Raw genomic sequence first — 17,656 nt, forward strand, 5'->3', positions numbered from 1 at the left:
GAAAAGAGGAAAGATAAGGGATTTCTTAGGTTGTATAGCAATAGATATTTATAAGTGTCAACTATTTGGCTACCAAATTGACTAAAACATGTATGGCGGTTCCTCTTGGTTCTCTGTAATCCAAACTGAGGGAGCGAGGGGGACCACCCCATTTATCTCTCTGTAGGTTTCCTGTTCCTGGGGGCGGATCCCCTCTCTCAGTGGGTGCTGTCGTGGACTCTACAAAAGAGTATTACCGGTAAGTAATCCGTTTTTTTGGCAGGGTTTTGTGCGTGATTGCAGACAGCATCTTTCCTTTCTAGTTAGTGGGCCCCATCGTTTGCTCAGCCTATTTTTCTGTCTGTGTTTGTGTTTTCATCTTGTCTCACCGACAATACATGTTTGGGGGCTGTCTCTTGCTTTGGGGTCTGCTCTGGGGCAGTTTAGATTTCCCCTTTTCTTGCTTTAGGCTTATTTAGTTCTCCGGCTGTGATGAGGCGTCTAGGATCATCGTAGGTACGCTTAACGGCTACTGCTAGTTGTGTGGATAGGATCAGGGGTCTGCAATCCGCTTAGTTACCAACCTCTCTGGTTTTCTGTGGCTTATCTTGTTTTTGTTTTTCCTCCTCGGTGACTCATTCATAACAGAATCACCAGCCATATCGCAGATTCTAGGGTACTCAAAAGCAGGGGAAAAAAAAAAAGGAAAGTGTCAGAATTTTTTTTTTTTTTTATATGTATTTTTTCCTCTTTTTCTCTGGGGCCGTAGGAGGATTTTTTCTTTAATGGAGATTAAGCAATTGTCTGATCGTGTGGAGCAGCTCGCTGCTGAAGTGCGGGGAATTTCCGCCTATCTCGCTCAGTCACATGCTGTTGAACCAAAAATCCCTACTCCTGATGTGTTTTCTGGGGATCGGTCTAAATTTTTGAATTTTAATAATTGTAAATTATTTCTTGCCTTGAAGCCTAACTCATCGGGGAGCTCTGCGCAGCAGGTTAAAATTGTCATCTCCTTGCTGCGCGGCGATCCCCAGGATTGGGCGTTTTCTTTGACATCTGAAAATCCTATTCTGACTAATGTGGATGCATTTTTTCACGCCTTGGGGTTGTTGTATGATGAACCTAATGCTATTGATCAAGCTGAGAAAGCCCTATTGGCATTGAACCAGGGTCAGGATTCTGCAGACTTATACTGTCAAAAATTCCAAAAGTGTGCGGTCCTTACTACATGGAATGATGGTGCCTTGGCAGCTCTCTTTCACAAGGGTTTATCAGAAACCGTAAAAGATATTATGGTGGGATTTCCTGTTCCCTCTAGTCTTGATGATTCTATGTCATTAGCCATTCAAGTTGATCGGCGTTTACGTGAGTGTAAAACTACACAAGAGGTGTTGCCACCTTTTCAGCAAATGTCTGAACCTATGTAATGTGATAGTTTAGTCTAGGGTGCAACGTCAGGAGTATAGAAGGCGTAATAAGCTGTGTTTTTTCTGTGGAGATGCCTCTCATATTATTTCTGTCTGCCCTAAATGAGAGAAACGTTTTGCACACACTTGCTGTGGGTGGTGTACAACCTAAGTTTCTTTTGGCAATTACTCTGATCTGCTTCTTATCCACATTTTCCGCCAAGGCTTTTGTGGATTCAGGAGCGGCTTTGAATCTGATGGATTTGGATTTTGCGAAACGTTGTGGTTTTCCCATGATACCTCTGCGGACGCCTGTTCCTTTGAGGGGTATTGATGCTACTCCTTTGGCGGAGAATAAACCTCAGTTTTGGACCCAGGTGATAATGCGGGTCGCCCCAGACCACCAAGAAAATTGTAGATTTTTGGTACTGCATAATTTGCATGATACTATTGTTCTGGGTTTTCCCTGGTTGCATATCCATAATCCAGTTTTGGATTGAAAATCTGTGTCTGTGGTGAGTTGGGGCTGTTGGTGTGCTCTTGGTGACACTCCTGTTTTCTCCACCTCTCCCCAGTCTCATGATGTTCCTGATTATCTGGCTGATTTCTCTAATGTATTTAGTGAGAGTAAGTCTGCGTCTTTGCCTCCTCATAGGAGTTATGACTGTGCAATTGAGTTGAGGCCTGGGTGTAAATTTCCCAATGGTTGGCTTTTCAACTTATCTGTACCTGAACATGATGCTATGCGATCTTATATTAAGGAGTCGTTGGAGAAGGGTCATATTAGACCATCCTCTTCACCCTTAGGTGCTGTTTTTTTTTTCGTGGCTAAGAAAGATGGTTCATTAGATAAAAGGATTTGTCTATGGAATGAAGGGGGAGAAGGTGTCTTTGTATGCCGACGATATTTTGTTATTTTTGGAGGACTCAGGGCAGAATGGATAACGCGGTGGCTTTAATTGAGTAATTGGGGGAATTTTCTGGACTCAAAATCAATTGGGACGAATTGTACATTATGCCCATTGATGAGGTTGATAGGGGTACAGGGGAGGTGGAAATGTCAGCAAAATTGAAGGTAGTTTAGAAATTTAAATATTTGGGGATACAAATCGCCCTTCCTCTGACGAGGTTTGAAGAACTTAATTTAAGCCCTCTGTTACAAAAAATACATACCAAAATTTCGGCGTGGAATAAATTACATCTTTCTGTAATTGGAAGGGTGAACCTTTTAAAGATGATTGTGATGCCACAGCTGTTATATGTACTACATAATTCTCCAATTTGGATCCCGCAGAGTAGGTTCCGCAAAATTAAATCGTTGTTTGGCGAACTAATATGGGGGGGGGGGCCCAAGGTTTAAACAAGAAACTTTGCAGAGGCCAAAGGAGGAGGAGGCTTAGCGCTCCCTAACCCCTGGGTATATTTTTTTATCAGGACAATGCCAGCATATTGGAGGATGGGGGGAGGAGATGGGAAAGGGACAATCGCCCAGTTGTTTGAGATATTTGATTGGAAAATGGCCTCTGGGTGAGAGTTTGGAAGGGGGGCAATTTTTAAAACTGGGCTCTCAGTTTCCTACTGTTCTCCTAATTCATAAGGTATGGGAAAAAGTTAAACAGATTAGGGGTGTCACAGGCCTTACCAAATACTCTCCTATATGGGATACTATAAATTTACAAGAATTTAAGCATATGGAAGGATTTGGGCCCTGGAGAGAGACAGGAATTAGAAGGATGGGTCAGCTAATGGGTCAAGGGAGACTTAAGTCATTCGTGGAGTTACAAACAGAATTCCAGTTATCATATTTAAATTTATATCATTATAAAAGAATTCAGCATGCGTATCAGTCGCAATGTCGGAGAAAACTTATTGAGATCCAGATTGATATCACGCTGGTTTCCATTTTGGAGAACAGCGGGACAAGGGGGGCAATTTCAGAAGTGTATAGAGATTTATTATTCACCTTTCTAGTCAAACATCCCATCAAGTTTAGAGTGAAATGGGAAGCTTAGTTGGGAGTGATAAATGATGATAGATGGGAATCTCTTTTAGAATATGTGCCTAAGATCTCTATGAGCGAACCTGGATGGATGTCTCAATTATGCGTGATTCATAGAGCTTACAGAACTCCCGATAGACTGTTCAAGATGGGTTTGAGGTCTGATTCCGAGTGTCCACGATGTTTGCAGGAACGGGAAGACATGTTACACATGCTGTGGCATTGCCCTAGATTGTCTACCTTCTGGACAGTAGTATTGAATCGGATTGAATTGATATATAGGTGTGTAATTCCCAGAAACCCTTTGGTCTGTATATTAGGTTATGTGGAAGAATTGGCAGCGGTATCTATGGTCAAACTGGCGATTGCTAGATTGCTATTCATAGCAAGGAAATTGATAGCTCGGTTCTGGATCAGAGAAGAGCCTCCGACTAGACGAGACTTTCTTACGCAAGCGGATCATATAATTTTATTGGAAAAAAGTATTTATACTAAGAGAAATAAACTCGACGTATTTCAAAAGATATGGCAGCCATGGATAGAATGGAATTAGATTTGAGGGGAGGATGCATTATGTTATAGATGATGTTCATACTATACAATTGTATATGGATTGGGGAAAGAATATCGGATGGGAAATGAGGAAGACACTGAGGGGGTCTCGAAGGGGGGATAGGGGGGAAAAAGGGGGGGAGTTTTGTTCATAAAAATATGATTATATGTGAACAATAGCTTGATGTCATATATGTTACAATTGTTTTCCTTAATAAAAATTTATCTGATTAAAAAAAAAAAAAAGAAAAGAAAGATGGTTCATTAAGGCCTTGTATTGACTATCGTTCCTTTAACAAGATTACGGTTAAATATCAGTATCCGTTACCCCTGATTTCTGATTTATTCTCTAGAGTTAAAGGTGTCTGCTGGTTTACTAAGCTTGACCTCAGGGGGGGCGTATAATTTTATTCGCATCAAGCATGGGGATGAATGGAAGACGGCGTTTAATACTCCAGAGGGACATTTTAAGTACCTGATGATGCCTTTTTGGCTCACTAATGCCCCTTCTGTCTTCCAATCCTTTATGAATGGTATTTTCCGGGACTTTGTGGATAAGTTTTTGATGATCTATTTGGATGATATTCTGATCTTTTCCAGTGACTGGGATTCTCATGTGGAACATGTTCGGACTGTGTTCCGGATTTTGAGGGAGAATTCCCTGTATGTTAAGGGATCGAAATGCCTTATTGGTGTACAGAGGATTTAATTTTTGGGATTTATTTTGTCTCCTTCAACTATTGAAATGGACCCGGCCAAGGTACAGGCCATTTATGATTGGGTTCAGCCCACTTCTTTGAAGGCTCTCCAGAAGTTTTTGGGTTTTGCTAATTTTTATCGTAAATTTATAGCTAATTTTTCTGGTATTGCCAAACCACTGACTGATCTGACCAAGAAGGGCGCTGATGTGCTAAATTGGTCTCCAAAGGCTGTTTCGGCATTTCAGGAGCTGAAGCAGAGGTTCACTTCTGCTCCGGTTTTACGGCAACCTGATGTCTCGCTTCCATTTCAGGTAGAGGTAGATGCTTCGGAGATTGGTGCAGGAGCTGTTTTGTCCCAAAAAGATCCGGTGACTTCTAAAATGAATCGGGAAAAGAAGGCACAGGGAAAGTTCTCTCCATCTGAACGCAACTATGATGTGGGGAATCGGGAATTGTTGGCCATGAAGTGGGCATTCGAGGAGTGGAGACATTGGTTGGAGGGAGCTAGACATCAAGTTGTGGTCCTCACTGACCACAAGAATTTGATTTACCTGGAGTCGGCCAATCGCTTGAATCCTAGACAGGCTAGGTGAGCCTTGTTTTTCACGCGTTTTGATTTTGTGGTCTCCTTTCTTCCGGGCACTAAGAATGTTAAGGCAGACGCCCTTTCTAGGAGTTTTTTGCTGATTCTCCTATTGTGACCAAACCTACTACCATCCTAGGTGAGGGGGTAGTTCTTTCTGCCATCTCGCCCGATTTGAGACGTGCCCTGGAAGAATTTCAGGAGGACAAACCTGAGCGTTGTCCTATGGGAAAATTGTATGTTCCTGACCAGTGGAGGAAGAGAGTGATGTCTGAAGTTCATTGCTCCGCGTTGGCTGGTCATCCAGGTATTTTTGGTACCAGAGATTTGGTGAGTCGGTCTTTTTGGTGGCCCGCCTTATCTCGTGATGTCAGGAATTTTGTGCAGTCTTGTGGGACTTGTTCCCGGTCTAAACCCTGTTCTCGTTCTAGTGGGTTGTTGATGCCCTTGCCGGTGCCCAAGAGGCCATGGACCCATATCTCAATGGATTTTATTTCTGATCTTGCTGTCTCTCAGAGAATGACTGTTGTCTGGGTGATTTGTGATAGATTTTCTAAGATGGTCCATCTTGTACCACTCCCAAAGCTGCCATCTTCCTCAGAGTTGGTGCCCTTGTATTTACAACAGGTGGTTCGGTTGCATGGGATTCCTGAGAACATTGTGTCGGACAGAGGAGTCCAGTTTGTCTCCAGATTTTGGAAAGCTTTTTGTTCCAAGTTGGGAATTCAGTTATCCTTCTCCTCTGCGTTTCACCCACAGACCAATGGGCAGACTGAGAACAAACCAGACTTTGGAGTCCTATTTGAGATGTTTTATATCTGCTGATCAGGATGATTGGGTCTCATTTTTGCCCTTGGCCGAATTCGCCCTAAATAATAGAGCTAGTTCTGCCACATTGATGTCGCCCTTTTTCTGTAACTTTGGGTTTCATCCTCGATTTTCTTCAGGGCAAGTGGAATCTTCAGCCTGCCCAGGTGTTGACACTGTGGTAGAGAGAATGCAGCAGATTTGGGACCAAGTGGTGGATAAGTTGTCCCTCTCTCAAGAAAAGGCCCAGCGGTTTTCCAACCGGCGTAGGACCATTGGTCCCCGGTTTAAAGTGGGTGATATGGTTTGGTTGTCGTCAAAAAATATCTCTATGAAGGTTGCGTCTCCAAAGTTCAAGCCAAGATTTATTGGACCTTATAGGATTTTGGAGATTCTTAACCCGGTTTCTTTTCGATTGGCTCTTCCAATTACGTTTAAGATCCATAACGTGTTTCATAAGTCTCTGTTGAAGAGTTTTGTTGAGCCAGTGGTTCCTATGGCGGCACCATCTGACCCTGTGTTGGTTGAAGGTAATGTGGAATATGAGGTAGAGAAAATACTGGATTCTCGTCTGGCTAGACGGAGACTCCAGTATTTGGTCAAGTGGAAGGGTTATGGCCAGGAGGACAATTCTTGGGTCTCTGCCTCTGACATTCATGCCGATAGATTGGTTCATGCTTTTCACCGGGCCCATCCTGATCGGCCTGGTGGCGAGGATGAGGGTTCGGTGACCCCTCCTCAAGGGGGGAGGTACTGTTGTGAACTCATTTTCTGGTTTACCTCTGGCTTCTGGTGAGGGTGTTGACAGAGGAGTCGTGAGTTCTCCATCCGGGCTCCCTCTAGTGGTGACAGTAGGTAATGAAGCTGATCTAAATGGCAGAGACCTGCCACCTGAGGAGGAGGACTGTGAGTGGACATCAGGAGTCTCTGACTGGATTTAAGACAGGCGACTCCCTAATTTTGTGCTGGTGATTTTTTCCTGCCCTGAGGTTCTGGTTTCCAGCTTTGTTCCTGCCTTCTCAAGCTAAGTGTGCTCTGCTATTTTTTCACATGAGATTTGGTCTGTTTTACTCAGTTTTTGTGGTCAGCCAGCCCCTGCTGGGGCTGTGCTGAATTTCCATTCTTATGTCTCTGTTTATGCCAGTTTGCTTTTTGTCCCTGATCATATTGGTCTATTTTGCTCTGTCTTCAGAATATACCAGAGTGCTGATATAGGGAATTGAAGTCTAGCGACTTCAGGGTTTTTGTTATCAGAAAGTGTTGGATATTTTTTTCGCAGGGTTTTGTGCGTGATTGCAGACACCATCTTTCCTTTCCTGTCCTTTCTAGTTAGTGTGGGCCCCATCGTTTGCTCAGCCTATTTTTCTATCTGTGTTCGTGTTTTCATCTTGTATCACCGACGATACATGTTTGGGGGCTGTCTCTTGCTTTGGGGTCTGCTCTGGGGCAGTTTAGATTTCCCCTTTTCTTGCTTTTGGCTTATTTATTTCTCCTGCTGTGACGAGGCGTCTAGGATCATCGTAGATACGCTCAACGGCTGCTGCTAGTTGTGTGGATAGGATCAGGGGTCTGCAATCCACTTGGTTACCAACCTCTCTGGTTTTCTGTGGCTTAGCTTGTTTTTGTTTTTCCTCCTCAGTGACTCATTCATAACACCCTCCTACCCCTCCCTCAGAAATGTGTTAATTAGCAGAAACCAGTCCTTTGTCTGAAACATGTGGTTTGTTGTCTAAGATATAGTTAGATCATAAATCAACTCTTAGGGCATATCTTGACTCCAGTTGATGTTATAAGTATGAAAGTTACATATTTGGGATGTGCTTTGATAGAGATACCTGTTATGAATGAGTCACCGAGGAGGAAAAAACAAAAAGCAAGCTAAGCCCAGAAAACCGGAGAGGTTGGTAACTAGCGGATTGCAGACCCCTGATCCTATCCACAACAACTAGCAGTAGCCGTGGAGCGTGCCTACGGTGATCCTATACGCCTCGTCGCGGCCGGAGAACTAAATAAGCCTAAAGAAAGAAAGGGAAAATCTAAACTGCCCCAGAGCAGACCCCAAAGCAATAGACAGCCCCCAACATGTATTGTCGGTGAAACAAGATGAAACACAGATAGAAAGATAGGCTGAGCAAACGATCGTGCCCTCGCTAACTAGAAAGGACAGGAAAGAAAAGCTGCTGTCTGCAATCACGCAAAAAACCCTGCCAAAAAGAATGTCCAACATGTCTGATAAAAAAAGGCCCTGAAGTCGCTAGACTTCAAATCACTATATCAGCACTCAGGTATATTCTGAAGACAGAGCAAAAGAGATCAACAGATCAGAGACAAAATGGGGATTCAGCCCATTCCCAGCCAGGGCTGGCTGAACACAAAAACTAAGTAAACCAGAACAAAAACTCTTATGAACAATAGCAGAGAAAACTTAGCTTTAGGAAGACAGGAACCAACCTGGAAACCAGGAGCCAGAGTCGGCTGCCTTAAATCCAATCAGAAACTCCTGATGTCCAATCGCAGTCCTCCTCCTCTGGTGGCCGGTCTCTGCCATTTAGATCAGCTTCATTACCTCCCTTCACCAACAGAGGGAGTCCAGATAGAGAACTCACTACTCCTCTGTCAGCACAGCCATCTCCATAACCCTCACCAGAGGCAAACCCGAAAATGAGCTCACAACAGATACCCACCCTGTAGTTTTCTAGACTCCAGCTTCAGCAGAATCCAAGAAATGGATTCCTACTTAGCCAATCCATACAGGGACTTAGAGTTTGGACTTAAATGAACGCCATCATCATGCTGAGTAAGAATATACCCTGTCACTTTACAAGGTACCTTCCCCGCGATATGAGACTTATGAGTTTTCAATACGTGTTAGCCCCCTCTGAGAAAAGAGGATTGCTCCCATAACTCAGCCCTTTCAGTGATGTCACGACCAGGGGTATAAGATAGTGCAAGCTCATATTGCAGGAGTCTTTGCCCTGGAAAGCTGATGCAGCGAGGCTCTGTGTTGCACTTTGATGTATCGCCCCTCCCTCGACCGCATGGTCTGCTATGAAATTACTTAAGCAAATTTAAATGCTTTTCTTCCTTTAACCCCTGTTATTTTGTAGTAATCTGTACATATCTCAATTGTCTCATATTATAATATCCTTTATACCTTATGTAAACACTGCCTACCTTTTTGGAGTAAAATATATAAAATTACTAGCTTTGTTTCTCCTTGCTCTGTAACGTACTGTCACGTCCTCTGAAGTGAATTACGCTACTAATTTGGGTTAGCTCCGGACCCGTTATTAATTAAGAAATCAGAGCTTGTGGCAGCGAAGTGTGCTCTGGGCTTGTTGGGCAAATCTGGCAGTGACTGAACGGGATTTTTAAGTGTATTGCCTGGCTGCGGCTAGGACTAGTTATATTTCCATCGATGCAGAATGTCTAATAGCCAGTACACATCCAGGCGGACCGTCTGGTGAGTAATTATCCTAGGTGCAGTTCCCTGACTGACCTGAGGGTAAGAGGGGCGCCGGAGAGCTCCAAGTTCCAAACCAGAACTGGAAAGTGGGATATACATAAATCCCTGCAGTTCAGGACAGTTGGTACCAGCAGCAGTTTCCATATTGAGACACCCATCACTTGTGTGTCCCAATATGGTGGTTGGTGAACTTCCTCCGCTTGGAATTCTGGGATATGGTGACATCTGGACAGAACAGGAAATGAAAACATTACAAGGCAATTGTATAAATAGACTTGTGAAGGTGGGTAAGGTAATACTTGCATGTAGCTGATGAGTCGATGTTACTGGTGGGCCCTTGGCACCCTAGCGTGACATTGTATATGATCACTACATGTGCTGAATAATGTTAGTGCTTTACTAATTGTTGAAATAGTGTTAGTTCTGCAAACTGGGTTGCTTTAGTGGGCAATGGTTTTGAACAAACATTCATCTGTACGTGTAAGACATGTGAACAGTGATGTATCTGACACACACAGGCAATTGTCCTGGTGTTGGACACTGTGCTAACGGGAAACGTTGCTCCTTGTGGAGAGTGACAAGACAGGCCTGGCATGTCAGAGTGAGGAGACTTATAAGCCATGACAGCTCCTCTTGGAAATGTAAATATGCAAATTGCCTCTTCAGCGAGGAAGAGGACTAGAACTCTAGCGCCACCTATTGGAAGTAGCAATCCTAAAAGTCAATATGGACCCTTTAATCAGCCTTGCTTAGGATAAAAGCCAAACCAGAATTTCAGTTTGCCGATACTGTTTCTGTCCACAAGGAGAAACATTACCCCTTAAATTCCAGTCTTCAGCCTTTCACCTAGCCAAATCAGATCTCACACTTTGCACGGACTAGGTTCAGCACCCTGAAACACCGTGTCTGTAAATTCAGATTTGGCTTTTATCCTAAGTCATGTGATGAGGCTCGTTAAAGGGTCGATACTGACTTTTAGGATTGCTACTTCTGATGGGTGGCACCAAAGGTCTAGTCCTTGTCCTCTCTGAAGAGGCAATTTGGAAACTATGCTAAGAAATGCAACAAAACTGGTAAGCAGCATGGAAAACTACCATCATGGGCAAAACATTGTGTTTAGTCTGTCTTCAGATGAGATCAATTTGTAGAAATATACAGTATAAATGGTCCATAGAATTCAGTAAAGAGCTTTTCACGCGGAGGCATCACACAGCAGGACCCCGATTACAATACAGCTCGCTCGGTAATGCTGTATGCGGCCATGCACACAGAATTGCACAAGGCCGCCTTATAACATTATGTACCGTATATGTACTTTCTTAAAGATCTCATGCCCTGGTATTGTACAGATGTAGCAGAGCTGATTTTTATTTTAACTATTTCATGTAATTTTAGCTCAACGTTTCTCTGCTGTCCTGTCAATTGTCTACCTATTGATATTACAGTAAGTTATTCCAAGTGGTAAATTCCGCTCAGCTATATCTGTATAATCCTGGTGAACCCTATTAAGCTAGTGTTGGTAATTGAATGTCATGTAATGCTAGTTTTTTGTGGAAATATATTTTTGGTGAGTAAGAATAATTTCTCTTATATAAATGAGTTTACATCAATGTATTTAACTTAATTCCACTTTCGACGTCGCCACATTTAATATGTAAACACCTAGTATATATTGGGGAAAAGCTTCATTTGATGATTGCATGTTTCAGTAATGAGTCTAGATTCTGAAATGAGCTCATGAAGTTGAAAACCCAGGTCATTAAACAAGTTCATTTAGCACATAGAAGCTCCATTCAGACCATGCAATGCTTAAGTACCGTATTTTTCAGACTATAAGATCATAAGACCCATAAGACGCTCCTAGGTTTTAGATGAGGAAATTGGGGGAAAAAGAAACTGAAGCAAAAAATGTTCTCAGTTCTGTACTTAATATCACCTAACCTGGTAAATATGGTCCCCTCGTCCCCATCCTGATACACATGGTCCTCATCCCCATCCTGGTATGCATTGCGCTTTCATCTCTATCCTGGTTGGAATGGTCCCTCTCATCTTATTCCTGGCAGGAATGATCGGCCTCATCGCTATACTGGTATGCAGGGTCCCCATCTCATTCAAGTATGCATGGCCCCATCCCTGTCCTGGTATGCAGGGCCCCATCCTTAACCTGGTATGATTGGCCCCCCATCCCAGCCCTGGTATGCATGGCCCCATCCTTATCCTTGTATATCATACCAGGATAAGGATGTGGCCAGTCATACCAGTATAAGGATGGGGCCATGCATACCAGGGCTGGGATGGGGCCATGCATACCAGGGCTGGGATGGGGCCATGCATACCAGGGCTGGGATGGGGCCAATCATACCAGTATAAGGATGGGGCCAATCATACCAGTATAAGGATGGGGCCATGCATACCAGTATAAGGATGGGGCCATGCATACCAGGGCCGGGATGGGGCCAATCATACCAGTATAAGGATGGAACCATGCATACCAGGACCGGGATGGGGCCAATCATACCAGTATAAGATGGGGCCATACATACCAGGGCCGGGATGGGGCCAGTCATACCAGAATAAGGATGGGACCAATCATACCAGCAATGGGATGGGGCCAGTCATACCAGGATGCCAGAAAGAAATTAATATTCATTGCCCTCCACACCCATAGGCATGGAATACAGTGCATATTCATTTCTCTTTAGCAGCTGGGACAGAAGTTAGCCGGAGCCGCCGGCTCCTGCCTCTGTAACCCGCTGCTCCACCGAAACCGCTGCCCCACCTCCCCACCACAGCCAGAGCTGGTACATTTGGACTATAAGACGCACCACCCCATTTTCCTTCACATTTTGGGAGGAAAAAAGTGCGTCTTATAGTCCGAAAATATGGTACATACCCGGTCTCACTATTACCTAGCTGCTTTATCAGTGTTAATCATCACTTGATCCTTTCATTCTCCGGATGTGCACTGATCAATTTACCCCTGATCTTCATCATTAATTAAATTGTCCCGTTTTATTGTGTTCCCTATATAGGAAGGAATTCTCAAACTGTAATGAAAAGTCGAATATTCAGACTCCGATAAATAGTTTCCTATGAAATTGATACAGGTGTTAACTACCGAAGGTTTAGATCATTGATTTATCGACCCCAGTCTAAAAAAAGGAGATGGTTAAAATGATTTTACACCAGGTTTTTTTTTTTTTTTTTATTAAAGTGAACCTGACAGCTGATGTTTGAGGTTCAGGCAGCATGTATCAGACAGTAGGTGCAGGATTCTTGCCACATATCTTTAAGTCTGAAGCACTGCATGCATGCCCATGTAGGCAGAGACCTATCAGTCCAGAGCAGCAGCTGGGGAGAAGCCACCACGGACCCTCCTGTCCAACTAGTCTACAGGACGTCTTATGGATCAGGTGAGTTGGCTGTCAGGCTCACTTTAAAGAGGCATGACTCCTAATAATACACTTTTGGCTCAAAGTTAGTAAATGGAATCTACATTTGCAGTGGATAAATCCTATTTTGCTTTTTGCAGTATCAGAATATTGCTGACCTATCGTTAAGTTAGGCCATCAATATTAGATTGGCATGGGTCTACCTCTTGGCATCTCTGATAATCTGTGGTTTTGACGGCCCATGGAGATTTTTGTTCCTACATTGCTCCATCTACCTGCATGTTGCCTACTTGGCAGTGCCATTTGTTCCAGTGTTGTCCCATTCAATACCCTACGTCGCTAAAACTATATAGATGTGTAGGTAGAGAGAATAATGTGCACGCTAAAAAGGCTTCATCACTACAGTGATGTTGTCTCTTCAATTTTTTCAGAATCCGATCTTCCCCAATGTGATATTCATGACTTCACCTTTCAATAAATCTGTCCTAAAAGAACCCCACTTTTCTGAGACCTCAACCCCTTTTACATAACTTTCTACTTTTGGCAAAGAAAAGCAAAAAAAAACCCCTTTTGAACATTTCTAGGCATTTTATAAGCTGTCTTTTTTGCCCCAGTTTATGCCAAAAACTGGTGCAAATTAATGAGTCAATGTATGCCAAAGTGTCTCTTCCAAGGTGAATGCAAACTTGGATTGTTAAAATACAAGACATTTGTGCATTGTCCGATGTACATCCTCATCAGACTTTGAGCATCAATGGACTCGGATCCAGTATTGATGAAAAGACAAGAACAGGGACTTCAAAGAGCATTGTATTGTCTGGAAGGCGCTGAGCTGGATACATAATAGCTGCGGCATAAAGCATGCATTTTGTTGCACAGCGGTGATCCCAATCCTTTTTTTGAGTAACTTTGTCATGATGTTTCTTTGTTGTTTGTGCTTCTGTTTTTAGTAATGTTCCCATTTGGTACATTGATGGCATACCCATAGGATGTATCATAAATGTATAGTACATGCCAATTCTACCAACAGAACCAATTCACTCTTGAGGCTAGTGCCCGTAATGGCGGAGAGGTGGTTGGAATTCCTATTCATTTGTAAGGGAATTCCGACCACCTCTCCACTGAAGTAGCGTGCAGCGCGGCTGTATTCTCGAGATACATGCGTGTTTCATTGGTTGGGCACACACCTACTATAAATTTATGACCTACTGTGAGGATTTGCCATAAATAATATATGAGATGGGAAGAACACCATAAGACTTGCTCAGGTAGCGGCTCACTGTGTCGTCATGGCTGTGCAGTGCTCTTATAGCCAATTAGATATTTTTCAGTGCCGCTAGCCCCTCACAAATCTAACCATATAGTCTCAAAGACAATCATCGCAGTTACCGGTATTTGGCTTACCACAGCGCCCATTACCAAAGAATGGTGGCCGGCAAGTAATGACCAATCAGAATACATTGTAGATGATTAATTCTGCCCAAATCCAGACAAGAGCCCACATTGATCAGATGATCCCATGAATAATGGTGCTCACTAATGAAGAAATATGCAGTAGGTCGTAGGGAATAGTTTATAATGTGTAAGAACTGAATCTTGGTAAATTAAAATGAACTGCGGCATAAGAGGCAGCGACATGCCTTGTGAAAGAAATGAGCTATGGGCCATACATAACCATTGTGCTTAACCTTCCGCCTAGTTCATCAATTTACCATCTGTTTTGTTATTATTATCGCACATTTCTCAGATTACTGAACTGATCAAAGTGATGTGGAAATATTTAAACTCTGTAAAATAGCTCCGTGATGGAGCTCTGTATTATACAGCGCATTTACTGTAACACATGGCTTTGCAAGAACCGAGACCCAACTCATAAATAGTCTCCGCAAGGTTAATAATCAGGTTATTTTTCTCCCTTAAGGGACTTATTTAATTGTTTTATTGCAGTAGCCGTCATCGGCTCATTTGTAATTCTGATCTGGCCCCTACGGCATTTTCTTTCTATCTTACAAGTCTTTTTAATATGACACTTAGCTGAACTGATATAACGACTTTGTAGGAACATCGGAGCCGCGGAAAGCTTAACTCGCGCCTCCCCAGGCTTTGCGGTGAGTAATTGGCAGATGGCTGATTATAAATTTTGAGTTGTGGCAAGATTGGAAACAAAAAAAAGATCAACAAGTGTGGATGAGTTTACATGAAGGCTCAGATGATTCTACCATAATTGATCGGGCAACGTCAAAAAGTACTTAAAAATATAAACCATCACATGACTGTAATGTGATAAGCTTCCGGAATGCAGTCACACAAAATTGCATTTTATTCTATTACATTTTTCTTTCTGAATTCTGAGTCATGTTGTAATATGAAATCAAACTTTTATTGCTGTATCATTGGACGTGTATTAACTGCACCGCCTCCATTTCTCGGTTGAAATTCCGCTATACTGTACATCCTGCCTCTCTTTAAGAAAAAACAAAAAAACTGAACTGAAGTAGAATTGAATGACATGCATGATGTAAAAGCATGTTCACATTGGCCATAAAAGCAAGCAAAACCAAAGGAAAAAAAAAACAATGTATGCATATACCCTAATAAAAATAAATAAGTAAAAAAGCAAGTGCATTAAATAACATAGGGTACTTAGTAAACACTATTTTGATCAAAAAAGTATAAAGCTGTCCCACCACGACAAGGTGTACCCATTTGAGACAGTAACTACACTAACGGTTAAAACCTACCTAGTGTGAATAGTAGCAGAGTCTCTGGGTCCCAAACGGACACCCAGCTTCAGAGGGTTTTTTTTTTCCTTTGGTTTTATCCTGCCTCTCTTTGTAGAGATGAAATTCATTTGTACTTGTCTTATAGTTTTAGATTTTTTTTTTTTCTATCATAAATTATAGAAATTTCATTTTGTGCTTTCATTTTTTAAATACCTTGCTACCTTAAAGGGAATCTGTCAACAGGTTTTTATGTAAACAGGACCAGGGATTCCCAGCCAGTCTCCCATGCCGGTACTGGCCCGGCCTCAAGCTGCTTAGCGGCTGCCATCTGACGAGTGCATGCAAATTCAGGTTAGAATGGCTGTTGACAAGCCATTCTAACCTGAATTTGCATGCACTTGTCAGATTGCAGCCGCTAAGCAGGTTTTTATGTAATCTGACAGAAGCATGATATAGGAACCATAGGCCTGGATTCCAGCGACAAGTGAGTGCAACAGTTATGATAGAATCTCAGTTTTCTCTCCTGCAGATCTAGCCAAGCTCAGTTACTCAGCTAGTTATTCAGCTGTGTAGCCCCAGCGCACACCACAACTTTCTATGTACCCTCTATAGTTGCAGAGAGCTACTAATCAGTGCTAGGGGTGTGGTTGGACTAGAAGGCACAAGGCTGCTTGTCCTTTATCAATAACATCCTGCTGATAAATCACTGATTTTATTGAAACAGAAAAACGCAGCCAAGTAAAGGGGCACATCGCTGGAATCTGGGTCTCTGCCCCCTACGTCGTGCTGCTCTTAGATTACATGGCTAACCCTGCTGACAGATTCCCTTTATACGGTTTGCTGTCACTTGTTCATTGGTGGATAGCCATCAGCAGACAGGAAATTTTCTGTAAAAATAACCGTAGCTAGTTATTAGGGTACGCTGTTTGATCCCTTATAGTTTACATTGAATGTTTAAAATGGCAGTATTCAACCCCAATGTCTCCTTCATGTTACAACTGGTTAAAGAAATAGAAACCGGTGTAGAATATACAAAAGGGGGGTAATACCCGAGCAGTTAATTTCAAGACCGTAGATGCAGTGGTCGCCAAGGAAATTTAGTGTGGGAGATGAGACACCTCATGCTTTCCTTTGACATTGATTACATCTATCTACTTTTTGGAGAAGTCTGACAAGAATTGGTCTTCATGGGAGTATTGCAGTAAAAACCCATACTTTCTACATGAAAACCAGGCCAAATTACTCAACTATGCACGAAGACCTTGGAACTGGGGTGCAGGTAATTGGTAACAGGTAGTCTGGACTGATGTCAAAATCTGAAATATTCGTCAGTAGCAAAAGGCAGTTTGTTCCAATACAATATTGAATGTCTGCCGGCAGTAGTGAAGCATGGTGGAGGGTCCTTTAACATTTTAGGCTGCATTTCAGCAATGAAGTTGGCATCCTCAGTGCTGAGATATACAGGAAGATAATTATCCATCAAAAGATAGTGAGGGAGGCAACCGATGATTTTCAAATTTATTCTGCAGCAGGGCATCGACTCCAAACATACAGTCAATGTCATTAAGCACTATCTTTGCTCGCCTCATGTGACTGCCCTTCCCCGCCCAGTGTCCCAATTTCACCGGTATGTGCATCCAGTAGATGCAAATAGCTGTGAATACAGTGTTGGAGGTGGAAGCGTCCAGCTGGTTCTTCCACCATTCAGCATGTGTGACAGAGACGGCAGACACAGTGATGTCACTGCATCGTGTTTGGTATGTGGAGCGTTAATACACACAGCAAAGACCGAAACAGAGTGCCAGGGGGAATGGGAGCAAAGTAAATGTGTTTTTTTTTTTTTTTTTTTGTCTTTTTTTTTTTTATTGTTTGTGGGATGTGTATCTGTATATGAAAAGGAATATGAGGGCTCATACTGTATGCAGGGGGATATATGGCGGCTTATACTGTATATGAGGGTGGCAGCATATTTAACGTTGATCAATATTAAGTGATACAATTAATATTAATATAAAATAGTAGTTATAATGTAATATTAATATTGAGCA

The 17,656-nt window shown here is 42.7% G+C and overlaps 1 protein-coding gene across 7 annotated transcripts in view; it reads left to right on the forward strand.

The window, feature by feature from the left end:
* KIF16B (kinesin family member 16B) overlaps positions 1 to 17,656 on the forward strand; it is a 538,624-nt gene that overhangs the window by 179,884 nt on the left and 341,084 nt on the right. The window lies entirely within an intron of this gene.

The sequence above is a fragment of the Dendrobates tinctorius genome, unplaced genomic scaffold (assembly GCF_039654945.1).
Source record: "Dendrobates tinctorius isolate UK_male_01 unplaced genomic scaffold, ASM3965494v1 ptg000203l, whole genome shotgun sequence".
Lineage (NCBI taxonomy): Eukaryota > Metazoa > Chordata > Amphibia > Anura > Dendrobatidae > Dendrobates > Dendrobates tinctorius.